General features: G+C 48.0%; 1 protein-coding gene and 1 pseudogene across 1 annotated transcript in view; one reads left to right on the forward strand and one right to left on the reverse strand.

The window, feature by feature from the left end:
- The window catches only part of znf804b (zinc finger protein 804B), a 935,803-nt gene that overhangs the window by 515,065 nt on the left and 405,198 nt on the right, over positions 1 to 15,540 (reverse strand). The gene's annotated exons all lie outside the window — the stretch shown is intronic.
- Positions 2,123 to 2,672, forward strand: LOC140425730 (peroxiredoxin-1-like; annotated as a pseudogene).

The raw sequence follows: 15,540 nt of genomic DNA on the forward strand, positions 1-15,540 counted from the left end.
TAGACCTGGCCAGGCAGACCTTGGCGAAGTGTCCTTTTCGCCCGCAGCTGCTGCAGTTCACGTTGCGGGCCGGGCAGTGCAGTCGGGGGTGTTGGGACTGGCCGCAAAAGTAGCAGGGTAGCCCCCTATGATGGGCGGGCAATCGCGCGGCACAGGCCTGGGGTAGTCTCGTGTCGGGAGCCCACGAGGGGGTCGCGTGATCGGCCGGGAAACTCTGAAAAGCGGCCTCCAGAGAGGTAGCCAGTTTTACCGTGTCGTCCAGATCCTTGGCCCCCTTTTTTGAGCAGGCGCTGTCTCACATAGTTCGATCGGACCCCCGCCACGTAAACATCTCGGACGGCGAGCTCCATGTGCTGAGTGGCCGTAATGACCTGGTAGTTACAGTTGCGCGCGAGGGCTTTGAGGTCGCGTAGGTAATCATGTTGCGACTCCCTGGGGCGCTGGCGGCAAGTGGTGAAGACGTGTCGGCGTATACCTCGTTCACAGGCCGCACGTAGAGGCGTTCGAGTAGTGCGAGGGCCTCTGTATAGGAATCGGCTTCGTCAAGCTGGACAGAAATGCGATGGCTCACCCGTGCGTGGAGGAGGCTCAGCTTCTGTTCGGCAGTGACGGATGGCGTAGACGACGCGGCGAGATAGGCCTTGAAGCATCAAAGCCAATGTGAAAACATTTCTTTCACCTCCGCGGCCTGTGGATCGAGTTCCAGTCTGTCAGGTTTGAGGGCTGATTCCATAGTAGTATTTTAAGCTGATTAAATTGATGCGACCATCAATTCACTTGAAGACACGTGGAGAAGTAAACAGTGGTTTTAATCAGCTTAGAACTGAGCCTGCCTGTGACCGGTACAACACTGAAGGCAGCCCCGCAGGTCAGCAGCTCTTATACTTCCTGTAAAGGGGGTGGAGCCATAGGCGGAGCCCATACATGCCCCAACATATCCCCTGTGGGTGAAGCCACACAATGGCCCATAGGTAGAGCCCACAGGGTTAATAACGTAACACAGTGCACTGGTGAATTATCAGGAATTATACATTTGCCACATTGAGGCACGATCAGTTTGGCTGGAGACGAAGTTGAATTCAAACTGAGGCTTTATTAGTATCTGAAGTGGGGCCTCCTACAGCAGCTGACGAAATGGCTGCGAGCTGAAGGCCACGCATATTTATAACCCGGTTCCTGGGCAGAGCTTGCACGCAGGGGTCCAGGTGAACCTGTAGTGTAGGTTCTACCGTACAACCCTTAATACACAGTTGTATACCACACTACCTTGCCCTTCTTTAAACTAGTGCCTGGATATCTTTCACTTTCACTCAAGAGGGCAGGTGGAACTTTAGTTTGAAGTTTCATTTTAAAGATGTTGTAGTTTTGACTCTGTGATGTAATTTTCACCTCTGTCCGATTCCCCATCCGATCCACTAAACATGGCTGGCAGAATTTAAGAGCTGGGGCTTTTCAGCATATATTAAAGGAAGTCTTTGCTGCAGTGAGGAACAGCTGGAAGCTGTTGTGCTGCACTCACTTGTGGGGTTTGAGTCCGAAGTTGGGCAAATTGAAATAATTTGACATTAAACATTAATAGCTTTGAAGTAGGCTCATGCAGCTATGAGCATGATGTGGAGATGCCGGCGTTCTCCAAGGCGGCCTTCAGGACGCGCGACAACGCAGAATCGCCGAGCAGAAGCTTATAGCCAAGTTCCGCACACATGAGTGCGGCCTCAACTGGGACCTGCGATTCATGTCGCATTACATTCATCCCCCACCATCTGGCCTGCAAAATCCTACCAACTGTCCTGGCTTGACACAATTCACACCTCTTTAACCTGGGGTTACCCCATCTCTGGATCTGTAAAGATTTAATCACCTGCTAATGCTCGCACTCTAAGCATTGTCTGGCATCTTTGAATTTGTCTATATATATGTTTCGGGAACATACCTCTTCATTCACCTGAGGAAGGAGCAGCGCTCCGAAAGCTAGTGACATCGAAACAAACCTATGAGCATTAACAGCTTTAGAGCCCTTTCTCAGTATGCTGGTGTGGGAAACAAACTTAATGCCCTTTGCGGGATGGGTAAGCAAATATGTGCTAAGAAACACTGAGTAAAAACAGGTTAACTGTTCAAGATGGCAGCTGGAAATGCTAAAATGGGTCACCCTGCCAACACGGTGACACCAAATGGAGAAATCAAGGGCCTGACTCTGTCCAGATACCAATGAGGTATGTTGTGTTTTTCTTCTACCCCCCTGGATTTGTTTGCCCAACGGAGATCATAGCATTCAGTGACCAAGTTGCTGAGTTTCACAAGATTAACTATGGAGTAATCGGTGCCTCCACAGATTCTCACTTCAGACACTTGGCCTGGACTAAGGCTCCTTGTAAACAGGGTGGTATGGGTCACATGGATATCCCACTGACCAGAAACAGTCCATCTCCAAAGACTATAGTTATTCTGAAGGAGGACGAAGGAATTGCTTACAGAGGATTCTTTGTTATTGATGGTAAAGGAATTCTGCAGCAGATTTCAATCAATTACCTTCCAGTTGGCTATTCAGTGGATGAGACTCTAAGGCTGGTGCAGGCTTTCAATTCATTGACAAACATGGAGAGGTTTGCCCTGCTGGCTGGAAGGCTGGCCAGGACACCATTAAGCCAATTGTGAATGGCAGCAAATAAGTTTATTCGAGAAATAGTCCTAAATATTTGGTTCAATCCTAGTGCTGAGGTTTACATAAGAGAAAATGTTGTATTTTTGTTTTTCAGACACTTGGGAAGACCGAATGTAGATTGCTGCACACGAGTGTGCTTTGACAATATTTCTCCTTGCATCTGTGCTCCAAGTGATGAGGTCCAGTCATACTCCTGTAAATGATTTTTTTTAATGTGACAGAATAAACTGATTGAAAGAGCAAAAAAAGCAGACGTCAGTTTTCTGTTAGTTAAATTACAACTGCAGCCAGTATAATGTTGCCTATGAGATTTATAGTGTAAGGGTGATAACCAAAAGATATATGTTACACAGCCTTGGTACCAATCAGACATTTTGTAGGGGCAGAGCTGTGTCTCTCAAATGTGTTTCTGCATTAAGTCTCAGTTACTGCACTTACAGACTTGAGTGGTTTCTATCCTTGACCACAACATGCCTTAAAAGCATTCCATTTGACACCTTGCTTCTGCAGATGATACACACATTTCCCCTGATGTTAGAAGTTGTTGCTCTGTTTGACTCCTTTTAATTTCAGTCTATTCTTCAAGGCGTTGTTTCAGCAAAACTAATTGCCTTGCAGGTTACTAGCCTCCAGATCAGTGAGCTCCATACAGTATGTTTTTCATGCTGAGACCTGCGATGTTTAAATGCAAAATTAAAATGGCTTGGGGAACATCTGAATCCTCCAGGCAGGCAGAGAGCCTGTTCCTGTCCACTGCTCATTCAATTAATATGATGGGTGCAGTTTAATGGAGGCAATGGGATCTTCCCCCACTAGCTGAGGAGGAAAGCCCGCTGCATTGAGTGTCATGCAAATGGACAACGGTGGGCCTTCCCCAGGATCAAGGACTCTGGGGGCAGATGTTCTGCCCGAATTGGGTGACAGCTCTATTGAACAACAGCACCTCTGGATAGGCAGTGGCTGCTGCATGTGCTACAGCCATTCCAGACCTGGTATCGTTGCTGGATCCCAGGCCAGTATTGAGAGATGGTGGGAAGGGGATTGTGTACTGGAGATAATGGGGGAGGGGGAAAGGACAGTGGGGTGCCTCTCTGCAGCCCACCCCCCACTTTCCGATGCCAGTCCTCGCGATTAGTCACCGAGTGCTTTTGAACAAGAGATCCACGGCATTCCTTATAGATTTAAAACAGAAGGTTGACCAGTTTATGTTTTTCACGAATTAAGCCATTCTCCTTTCTTTGAGGCCAGGAAGTCCCTTTGCGAAGGAGAGTGGTGAACCTGCAACACGTTGCTGTTCTTGTTTCTGCATTTTGTGCCACAAAGGAATCTTCCCCCAGGGACAAATCTCAGAATTTGGCTCTTAGTGCCTTCGATAATGCTTCACTTTTGAAGTATACTCCTGAAATCTAGCAGGAGTTTCTGTTATTTGAAATAGTCAACCAAGGAAGGCAGTGGGGCTAAAAGTAATTTCACAATAACTTAATGGAAAAAACTCTGAATGAAATGAAAATGAATGAGGTCCATGAGAGCTATCATGGGATTAGTCAAGCTGGCAATGCCAACACCATCTCCACTGTTTCCAATGATTAAATCCAATTCTTTCCCCAGTTTTACACACCATTTTAGCAGATAGCCAAAAAGGAGAAACTAAAGAAAGAAATACACACAATGATCCAAAAGCACTCATACATTTGCTTTGCATGTGATCATTTTATGAACAAATGCACAGAAAATCTCAAGCACCACCACACATAATCACTGTAAAAAGTTATATTGCTCAGTTTTATCTACTAATCAAAAACGCGTTGCACAGAGAATGCACTACTCTGGTTCCAAACATCTGTCTATTTCAAATGTATATTTGTCTTGGCAGTCTATGCTTTCAAATCCATCATCATAAACACATAAATAATTTTCTCCTAAATCCGTAGTTCACTAGATCCACTATTTGTATAATGACATGAAGCAGTTGCTGTCCTTTTCAGAAAATGAAATTACAGAATCATTGGCCCTGCAATTTCACAAGCTATGGTTTCGCCAGTTGCTGCGCTGATGTTGCAATGTCAGCTTCCCTCATCTTCTCAGAAAGCAGCCAAACGTGACCCCTCAAGCCGCCGCTACCTCCCCTCCCACCACCCCCCCCCCCCCCCACCTCCCAAACACTTCCCCCACTACCTCTCACTTTCTTTGTCAGAGTATGAACTGCAAAACCAATTGCTCAGTGGGAATCCAGGATTTGAACCTAGTTCATCATTCAGCAGATAGGTACACCAGGTCTCAGCCACGAACTGTATACTGACAATCCTCTTGTTGAGAGGATAGCAATGGGGTGTAGTCCCAATGTTTGGCCTGCTTCCCCAACCATATCCACACTATTCTTTGGGGAGGCTGGATACTCCTCCATTCCTGAAATGAGCCTGGATATGACCTAATTTGCAGCTGTAAATGGTGAAGCCTTTCACTCGATTAAGAAGAAAATATGTGTACATTCCATATAGGCTTACAACACTGCATTAATGGAAGGTGACAAAGTGTGCTACTAGCTTGGCTGAACTAGCACAGTCATTATTTAGGGTGGCATGGTAACACAGTGGCTAGCACAGTTGCTTCACAGCTCCAGAGTCCCAGGTGCGATTCCCTGCTTGGGTCACTGTCTGTGCGGAGTCTGCATGTTCTCCTAGTGTCTACGTGGGTTTCCTCCGGGTGCTCCGGTTTCCTCCCACAGTCCAAGGATGTGCAGGTTAGGTGGATTGGCCATGATAAAGTGCCCTTAGGTTAGGTGGGGTTACTGGGTTAAAGGGGTAGGGTGGAATTGTGGGAAGTAGGTGCCCTTTCCAAGAGCCGGTGCAGACTCGATGAGCCTAATGGCCTCCTTCTGCACTGCAAATTCTATGATTCCATGATTATCCTCTCCCTATGTCCCTCAGGGTATATACCGCATGCTGCTGATTACATTCACGCTGGTGTACATCTCCGTGAACTTTAGCTTGGGCTGCTCCTGTCAGGCATCTCATTGCTGAGAAAGGGCCCCAGTTAAGAACATAGAACATACAGTGCAGAAGGAGGCCATTCGGCCCATCGAGTCTGCACCGACCCACTTGAGCCCTCACTTCCACCCTATCCCCGTAACCCAATAACCCCTCCTAACCTTTATTGGTCACTAAGGGCAATTTATCATGGCCAATCCACCGAACCTGGACGTCTTTGGACTGTGGGAAGAAACCGGAGCACCCGGAGGAAACCCACGCAGACACGGGGAGAACATGCAGACTCCGTACAGACAGTGACCCAGCAGGGAATCGAACTTGGGACCTTGGGTAGCACAATGCTAATCACTTGTGCTACCGTGCTGCCCATGGTGATGGGCATGGTGATATCCGATCTCCTGCATTTATTACAGACATTGATTTTGTTTTGCAGCAAGTTACCTGTATTTCAAATGGGCCAACCCCTGATGCCTGTTCCTTAACCTGATGCAGGATTTAAAACATGGCAGCTGCATGCAGCTTACCACCCTTCATCCAGTGAGGTCCTTTAATCACTTGCTTGTGGAATTACACTGCTCCAGAAATATACACTGGCTCAATCACTTTCAATTGAATAAGTACTGTTCTATCACTGAACCACTTCTGGTCTGATTTATGTATGTTAAATTAATTTGGGGCTTCTTTGCTCCTCAACAAAGTGATTTTTGAAATATTTTCTGCCACGTTAATCGTGCATGTTAGCCTCTTGTTCATCTGGCCCGATAGATGCATTCATTTCTTTACTGTCATATATCTGGCAACAGTAACCTGGAATTCCATGTCAGCCTGAATGTTCGACACGGCTTCTTATCCTGAGCATTCTCCTTCCCACAGAATTGGCAGTTAATCAATTCATCTCTAAGTATCTTGGGCTTCAGTTTATTAGGTTTTCCACCAGTCGATTTACTGTTAGCATTTCCTTGTGCCTGAATTAGTTGTTAGCCTTGGGTCAGCACTTTCACCTCGAAGTTATAACTTCAGATCTCGCACTAAATGTTTCAGCATATAACCCAGGCTGGCACACCAGTGCAGTGTTGATACTGCACTACATTACTGCAGGTTCTAGCTTTTGAATGAAATGCTATACTGTTGCCTACACTCAAGTGGATATACAAAGGAGGGGAGATTATTTTGCCTCCCCACTGGAGTATGTAGATATTCTCTGCTGAAGCATGTAAAACAAAACTGATGACTAGCCCACCACCTTCCCACCCACCCCAATAACACAGTGGGTGGTAAGGCCTATTGATTCCCTGAACTGGATAATTAATGATCTTTCCTCCTTCACCGCAATAATACGTGCAGCTGGGGAATGCAGAACAAAAGAGGCCAGCACACCCTATGCCAACCTCGGGCTAAAATGTCAGGAAGGAAGGGGATGGTTTGCCCTGTGCCCATTGGACTTCATCCTCTTCCAAAGACTGTATGGCTCTTTGTGGCCTCCCCGCCCCCCAGCCACCAGGGTTCTATCACCCACACCTCTACTTCCTGTCCCTAGCATCCCAGATCCCTCCTCGACCAAAATTCCCAGACTCATCGATAAGTTTGGTATCCAAGGGTCTTCTTGGGACACTTGTAGACCCTGCAGTGGCCACTACGGAGTTCTGGCGCTGCTGGGACCACTCAGCTGCCAGCCAATCAGATTGACCAGCAGCACTTGAGGGCAGACCTTCCATTTCCTGAGGGGCGCAAGTCCATAAATAACTTGTTGACCTCCCCACCCCTCCCTCCCCACCTGTATATTATCGCTGTGGGGCAGCCATTTTAAAATCAGTTGACTCAAGAATGATTTTTTTCTACTGGGTTGAGCCCCAGGGGCGATATGGTGGCACAGTGATTAGCACAGCTGCCTCACAGCGCCTGGTACCAGAGTTCAATTCTGGCTTCGGGTGACTGTGGGTGTGGAGTTTGCACTTTTTTCCCCCAAGTCTGTGTGGGTTTCCTCCGGGTGCTCTAGTTTCCTCCCACAGTCCAACGATGTGCAGGTTAGGTGGATTGGCCATGCTAAATTACCCCTTAGTGTCCAAAAGGTTAGGTGGGGCTACTGGGTTATGGGGAGGGGATCAGGGCATGGGCTAGGTAGGGTGCTCTTTCCAAGGGTCACTGCAGACTCGATGGGCCAAATGGCCAGCTTCTGCACTGTTGAGATTCTATGATTATGGCTCCCAGTAAAAAACTCACTCCAAGATCACAATAAAGTTCAGTGAGGAGCATAATAATAATAATAATTATTATTATAATAATAGCATGCCGGGATCTGCACCGGGCATACTTAAAAATGAGATGCCAAGCTGGCGAAACAATAACTCAGGACTACATGCATACGGACAAGTGGAAGCAGTATGCTACAGAAAGAGTTATGTGATCTCTCAACCGATGGATCAAAGTTCTGCAGTTCTGCCACATCCAATTGTGACTGGTGCTGGGGAAATAAACTGCTAGCCACAGGAGGAGGCTGCACAAACATCTCCAGCCTCAGTGTAAAAGACAAGGCTGGAGAAGTTGCAGCCATCTTCAGCCAGAAGTGCCAAGTGAATGATCTATCTCTGCATCCTCCTAAGGTCCTCAGCATCATAGATGCCAGTCTTCAGGCAATTTATTCAATCCCCATGCTATCAAGAAGTGGCTGAAGGTACAGCAAAGGCAATGGACCCTGATAACATCTCGATTGTAGTGCTGAAGACTTGTGCTCTGGAGCTAGCCATGCCCCTTGCCAAGTTATTGCAGTACAACTACGACACTGACATCGAGCTGATAATGTGGAAACATTGTCCAAAAAAGCAAGGCAAATCTAATCCAGTCAATTACCACCCCATCAATCTGCTCTCAACCAAAGTGATGGAAGGTGTCAACAGTCCGATCAAGCAGCACTGACTGAGCAATAGCCTACTCATCGATGTTTAGTTTAGGTTCTGCCATGAACATGCAGTTCCAGATCTCATTACAGCCTTAGTCCAAACATGGACAAAGGAGTTGAACTCCAGAGGTGAGGTGAGTGCATCTGACTAAGGCTGCATTTGACCGAATGTGGCATCAAGGAGCCCTGGTAAAAGTAAAGTAGCAGGAATCGGGAGTAAAACTCCCCACTGATTGGAGTCATGAAGTACAAAGGAATATGGTTGTGTTTGTCGGAGGCAAAATATTTCCATCCCAGAACATTACTCCTCAGCATAGTGGTCTAGGCCACCCAGCTCCAGCTGCTTCAATCACCATCCATTCATCATAATTCTAGAAATGGAGATGTTGACTGATGATTGCATAATGTTCAGTACCATCTGCAACACCTCAAATACTGAAGAGTCTGCGTCTGCACGCAGCAAGACCTGGACAACATTCAGTCTTGGGCTAATAAGTGTCACATTACATTCCACCCATGCAAGTGTCAGGCAATAACCATTTTCAACAACAGAGAATCTAACTATCTTTCCTTGACACTCAATGATACTACCATCATTGAATACCCCCAACATTTTTTAAATTTAATTTAGAGTACCCAATTATTTCTTTTCCAATTAAGGGGCAATTTAGTATGGCCAATCCACCTGCACATCTTTGGGTTGTGGGGGCAAAACACCACGCAGACACGAGGAGAATGTGCAAACTCCACATGGCAGTGACCCAGGGCCAGGATCCGAACCCGGGTCCTCAGCGCCGTAGTCCCAGTGCTAACTACTGTGCCACGTGCCGCCCTAATCACCCCAACATTAACATGGGCAGCACGGTAGCATTGTGGATAGCACAATTGCTTCACAGCTCCAGGGTCCCAGGTTCGATTCCGGCTTGGGTCCCTGTCTGTGCGGAGTCTGCACGTTCTCCCCGTGGGTGACCTCCGGGTGCTCCGGTTTCCTCCCACAGTCCAAAGATGTGCAGGTTAGGTGGATTGGCCATGATAAATTGCCCTTAGTGTCCAAAATTGCCCTTAGTGTTGGGTGGGGTTACTGGGTTATGGGGATAGGGTGGCGGTGTTGACCTTGGGTAGGGTGCTCTTTCCAAGAGCCGGTGCAGACTCGATGGGCCGAATGGCCTCCTTCTGCACTGTAAATTCTATGATAACTTTATAAGGACTTCATTAACCAGACACTGAACCTGCCCAGCTGTATAAATACTGTGGCTAAAAGAGCATCCAGGTGCTAGGAATTCTGCAGTCAGTAACTTAATTCCCATCTCTCCAAAGACTCCACTATCTAATGCTCAAATCTCTATTTGCATGGATGACCATAGCTCTAACACTCAAGAAACTGAACACCATTCAATTCAAAGCAGCCGCATAATTGGTATCCCATCCACCACCTTAAAAATGGACTCCCTCCACCGCTGGTGCACAGTGGAGAAGTGTGCACCGTAGACAAGGTACACTGATTCAATTCATCAAGCAGCCTTTGTCCACACCTTCCAAATCTGCAACATCTCCACCTAAAACGACAAGGTCAGTAAATGTGCATGGGAATACCGCCACCAACCAGTTTCACTCCAAATTACACACCGTCCTGACTTGGAACTATATTGGTATTCCTTCACGGTCACTGGATAAAAATCCTGGAACTCCCTCACTAACAGCAATGTGGGTTTAGTGATCACAGAGGAGTCAAAAACATGAGCCATAGAGAAACTTATTTTATTAACAAAGTAAACTATATACACAGTACTCTCCAGGTCCCAGCCGGCCTATTCATGCTCGGCTCCCATCTGGGCCGGCCTTTACTCGAGCGTCCATTATTCCGCTGATGGGCCCCCACCCCTCAACGCAGAAGCTCGTACTCCACGAGGCTCACGGGGAGGCCAATTGGTCCGTCCCCATAGGTCTAGTGCGGGTTATAACAGTGGTGTACCAACACCACAGATTGCAGTGGTTTTAGAATGCAGCTCATCACCACTTTCACAAGGGCAATTGGGAATGGGAAACAAATGCTGGCCTAGCCAGCGATGCTCATATTCCATAAATGAATATATAAATAACATAAGAGCATATAAGAAATAGTAGTCAGAGTCACACTGTTTCTCGTGTCTACTTCACCAGCGATTAGGATTATGAATGATTTGATCTTGGCCTCAACTCCACTTCCTGCCTGTCCCCCAGAATCTTTGACTCAGTTATAGGTCAAATATTTGTCGAACTCAGCCTTGAGTATATTCAATTGTCCAGCCTCCAGCGCTCTCAGGAAGAGAGAATTTCAAAGACCCACTGAACAAAAAACTTCCTCTACATCTCCATCTTAAATGGGAGATTCCTTATTTTAAAACTGTGCCCCCCAGTTTAGATTACCCCATGAGGGGAAACATTCTCTCAGTATCTCCCCTGTTAGGTCCCCACGGAATCTTACATATTTCCAAAATATTCTCTCTCATTCTTCCAAACTCCAATGAGCATAGCCCAAACTATTCAACCTTTCCTCAAAAGACAACCCCTTCACCGCAGGAAGTAACCTAGCGAACCTTTTCTGAGCTGCCACCAATGTAATTACATCCTTCCTTGAATAGAAAAATCAAAGCTGTACGCAGTACTGCAGCTGTGCACACAACATGGCCCTATAAAGTTGCAACATGTCTTTTATATTCCATCTCTCTTAAGGCCAACATTCCACTTGCCTTCCTTATTTCCTGCATTCTAAAGCTTATTGAATCATGTATGAGGACAGCCAGAGATCCCTCTGTACCACAGCACTCCGCAGTCTCTCTCCACGTAAATAATAGGCGGAATTCTCCGGTGCCCAATGCCAGAATCGTAATTGGCGATTGGGCACAGAATCAATTCCGACGACAGAATCGGGGCCGATGCCGGTTTGACGCCAGTTTGCGATTTTCCACGCCCTCCAAACCGGGATCACATGGCCAGGGGGTGAGCTGTGGGTTCGCGGTCGGCAGGCTAGGTTTAGTGCATGGCCGGTGCCATGTTGTACGGCACGATCAGTGCAGGTCATCAGCAGTGCGCATGCGTGGCCCGGTACCCGGCCATTCTTCGGCACGGGTGGTGGTGTTTCAGTCAGCGCCACTGCTAGCCCCTCACCGGTACCGGAATCATTCAGGGGTCGCCGCCGAATTTCCTGTAGTGAAAGTCGACACATTCTACGCTGGGGTCAGCACTTAGTCTCCAGAACAGAGAATCTAGCCGAATGTTCTGCTATTCTATTCTTCCCACCAAAGTGGATAACCTCACATTTTACCACATTATGCTCTATCTGCCAATTTTCTGTTTACTCATGCAAGTCATTAATATACATTGTAAATACTTCAGGCACCAGAACTGATCCCGATGGCACTCCACTAGTTACAGATTGCCAACATGAAAATGATCGACTTGTCCCGGTTTTCTGTTTCCTATTGTTCACCAATCCTCTATGCATGCTAATATATTACCCCCAGCACCATGGGCTTTTCTCTTGTGCGATAATCTTTTAGGTGATGCCTTCGTGAATTCCTTTTGCAAACCCAAATACACCTTTATCCAGCCTGCCAGTTATATCCTTAAAGAACCCAAACATATTGAGCAAATATGATTTATTTTTCCTAAAGCCAGGTTGACTCTGCTTGATTGTATTCTAATTTTCTAAGGGCCGGATTTGTGCTCCCTAGCTGAGAGTGCAAAGACTGGAAAACTCTCAATTCCATGAACTTAATTCGGTCAAAAGTGCCCTGGATATTCAGATTTTCATTTTGAGTAAACAGGTGATACCTGGAGTTGGGATCGCCGTTCCTGGAAAAAATGCAGAGGCTACCAGGATCAAAGGCAGGCTGTTTAAAAATGCCGCCTCAGTACTCCAGGACTTCATTCCAGTGTAAGAAAAAATAAAACCAAAATAGCCATCATACACCACCCCAGCCCACCTCCCACAGCCTGCCCATTCCCCTTCAGTTCACATCATGTCACCTAAATCACCCACCACCTCATGGCCCCTCATGCACACCATGCCAACTTACGCTCCTCCACCCATCACAATGGTCCCTCATACCAGCCACACCAACATCTGCCCCTCTATCCATCCCCATGGCTCCCTTACCCTCCATGCCAACCTATAACCCTCTACTCACAACCAGGGCCCTTTATAGTGCCTATGCCAAGTTATGCTGACCCATGCTCCTACCTACCAGGCCCCCACCCACCACCCTGTTCCCTTACTCACCCAGTGTCCACATGGATAGGCCTTACGGGCCAAAGTAAGATGAAATAAAATAAAGTTTGTGATGTCTACCAATGACTTCACTGTTAAAAAAAGATTCTCATCAATAAATTCCCATCCAATATATTTAAATTCCTATAAGTACTTAATTCATTGTAAAAATAAACATTTGAATTCATTATCCCACACCAAAGAATCGGAGGGGAATTTTACGCTCCAATTAGGCAGGTTATGGGGAGGAGTTGAATATAAAATTGCCTGAATGTGTGCCTCCCCCACCCCCCGGAACCTGCATGCCACGGCTCAGATACAATTTTATGGCTGGGTGGGCAGGTCCTCGGGCGGGAAGCCACAAGGCCCCTTTAGATTTGGGGTGCCCTCCCCTCCAGGACCTGGGAGCTCCAGCCCTCCTTGCCCCCCTGGCCTAGCTCCCATCACTGTGATTGACCTCTTTCTGTCCTCCTAGGGCACCCCCACCCTCCCACTCCTAGGACATCTGGGACTTCCTTAAGAACAGTCCTGGGACTTATTTACAGGCAGAGGGGCAGCAAGGTGGCACAGTGGTTAGCACTGCTGCCTCACAGTGGCAGGGACCCAGTTTGAATCCAGCCTTAGGTGGATTGGCCGTGTTAAATTGTCCCTTGTGTCCAAAGATGTGAAGGTTACGTGGATTGGTCATGATCAATGTCTGGGGTTACGGGCTAGTCGGGAAAGTGGACCTAGGTAGGGTGCTTTTTGGAGGGTCAGTATTTGATGGGGCAAATGGCCTCCTTCTGCACTATAAGGTTTCTATGGATTCAAGGAGTGCTACAGCACCTCTTCTGGCCATTGCAACGCTGTGCCTGGATTGGTCAGAGAGCTGTCGGCCTATCAGATTTGACACACAATTTTCCACTTTTCCACTCATTAATTATGCACCAGTGGGGAGCATGGGGGATATTGTGGTGGAACAGGCAGGAAGCCTCCCACCACGACATCACCTCAAGGGGTCGAAAGTCCTGGTGCCATGTTTAAAGAACACTTGGACATTCACTCATTGCAGACGAGGGGTGCGGCATTACTTCAACAGGCTCCTGTAACAACAGCTCGTACGGGAGAAACCCAGAGATGTGAGAAACCATATCCCCGGACATACGAGGGTGTCTCTGGCATTGCCTTTTGCAAATCTCCAGATAAGAGTACCACTGATGAAACACCCATGGTCAGGGCAATGCTCGCCATTACAGTGGTCCATGTTCCCCAACCTCTTGACCTTATAGAGGTGCCACCACCTTTTTCTGCTCAGACCCTTGCTCCTCCTGTCCCTGTATCAACTAGCAATGGACCCTCCTTCTCCTCTGGATCAGAGACATTACCAAGGCAGGGTTGCCTGCAGGTTGCACCATCGATGCCTCAGTGGTTGTGTGAATTAATTGAACAGATACATTAAGTGACCCATGTCCTTTACATATTTCCCTTCATCTCCCTTGAGACAATGCCCCTGCTGAGCAGGAATTGACGCAGTTCGTCACTCATAAAGGAGGACCCCCTATCACTGTGTATGTACGCGGGGAAACCGAACAGTGTAAAGATACCCTGGAGGGCCTTGATGACGGTGGTTGCGGTCATGTCCGGGCAGGGGTTGGTGAATGGGAACCGGGAGTACTCGTCAATCACGTTCAGGAAATACGTGTTGTGATCGGTGGAGGGGAGGAGGCCTTTGAAATCCATGCTGAGGCGTTCAAAGGGACGGGAAACCTTTATCAGGTGCGCCCTCTCTGGCCCGTAGAAGTCCGGTTTGCACTCCGCGCAGATTTGGCAGTCCCTGGTGACTGTCCTGACCTCCTCGATGGAGTAGGGCAGGTTGCGAGCCTTGATGAAGTGGAAGAAACGAGTGACCCCCGGGTGGCAGAGGTCCTCGTGGAGGGCTCGGAGGTGGTCCAGTGCTGCGGGACAGGGCATCAGGAGGCTCGTTTCGCTTCCCCGGACGGTACAAGATCTCATAGCTGAAGGTGGAGAGTTCTATCCTCCACCGCAAGATCTTGTCGTTTTTAATCTTGCCCCGCTGTGCATTATCGAACATGAAAGCAACCGTTGGTCCGTGAGGAGAGTGAATCTCCTGCCGGCCAGGTAATGCCTCCAATGTCGCACAGCTTCTACTATGGCTTGTGCCTCTTTTTCGACCAAGGAATGGTGAATTTCGGAAGCATGGAGGGTATGGGAGAAGGAGGCCTGGGCCTGCCCGCTTGGTTGCAGGTGGCCGTCAGAGCTACGGTGAACGCATCACTCTCGACCTAGAAGGGGAGGGACTCGATGGCACGCATCGTGGCCTTTGCAATGTCTGCTTTGATGCGGCTGAAGGCCTGGTGGGTCTCCGTCGACACGGGGAAGGTTGTGGACTGGATTAGGGGGTCGGGCTTTGTCTGCGTCGTTCGGGACCCACTGGGCGTAGTAACTGAAAAACCCTAAGCAGCACTTCAGGGCCTTGGGGCATTGAGGGAGGCGCACGCGTTCAGGGTCAGGGCCGAGAACTCCATTTCGCACTACGTAGCCTAGAGTGGCTAGACGGTCGGTGCTAAATATGCATTTATCCTTATTGTACGTTAAGTTAAGGATTTTCGCGGTCTGGAGAAATTTGCGGAGGTTGGTGTCGTGGTCCTGCTAGTCATGGCCGCAGATGGTGATGTTATCCAGATACAGGAAGCTGCGCGTAAGCCGTACCGGTCAACCATTCGGTCCATCTCTCGCTGGAAGA

Source organism: Scyliorhinus torazame, chromosome 6 (genome assembly GCF_047496885.1).
Source record: "Scyliorhinus torazame isolate Kashiwa2021f chromosome 6, sScyTor2.1, whole genome shotgun sequence".
Classification (NCBI taxonomy): domain Eukaryota; kingdom Metazoa; phylum Chordata; class Chondrichthyes; order Carcharhiniformes; family Scyliorhinidae; genus Scyliorhinus; species Scyliorhinus torazame.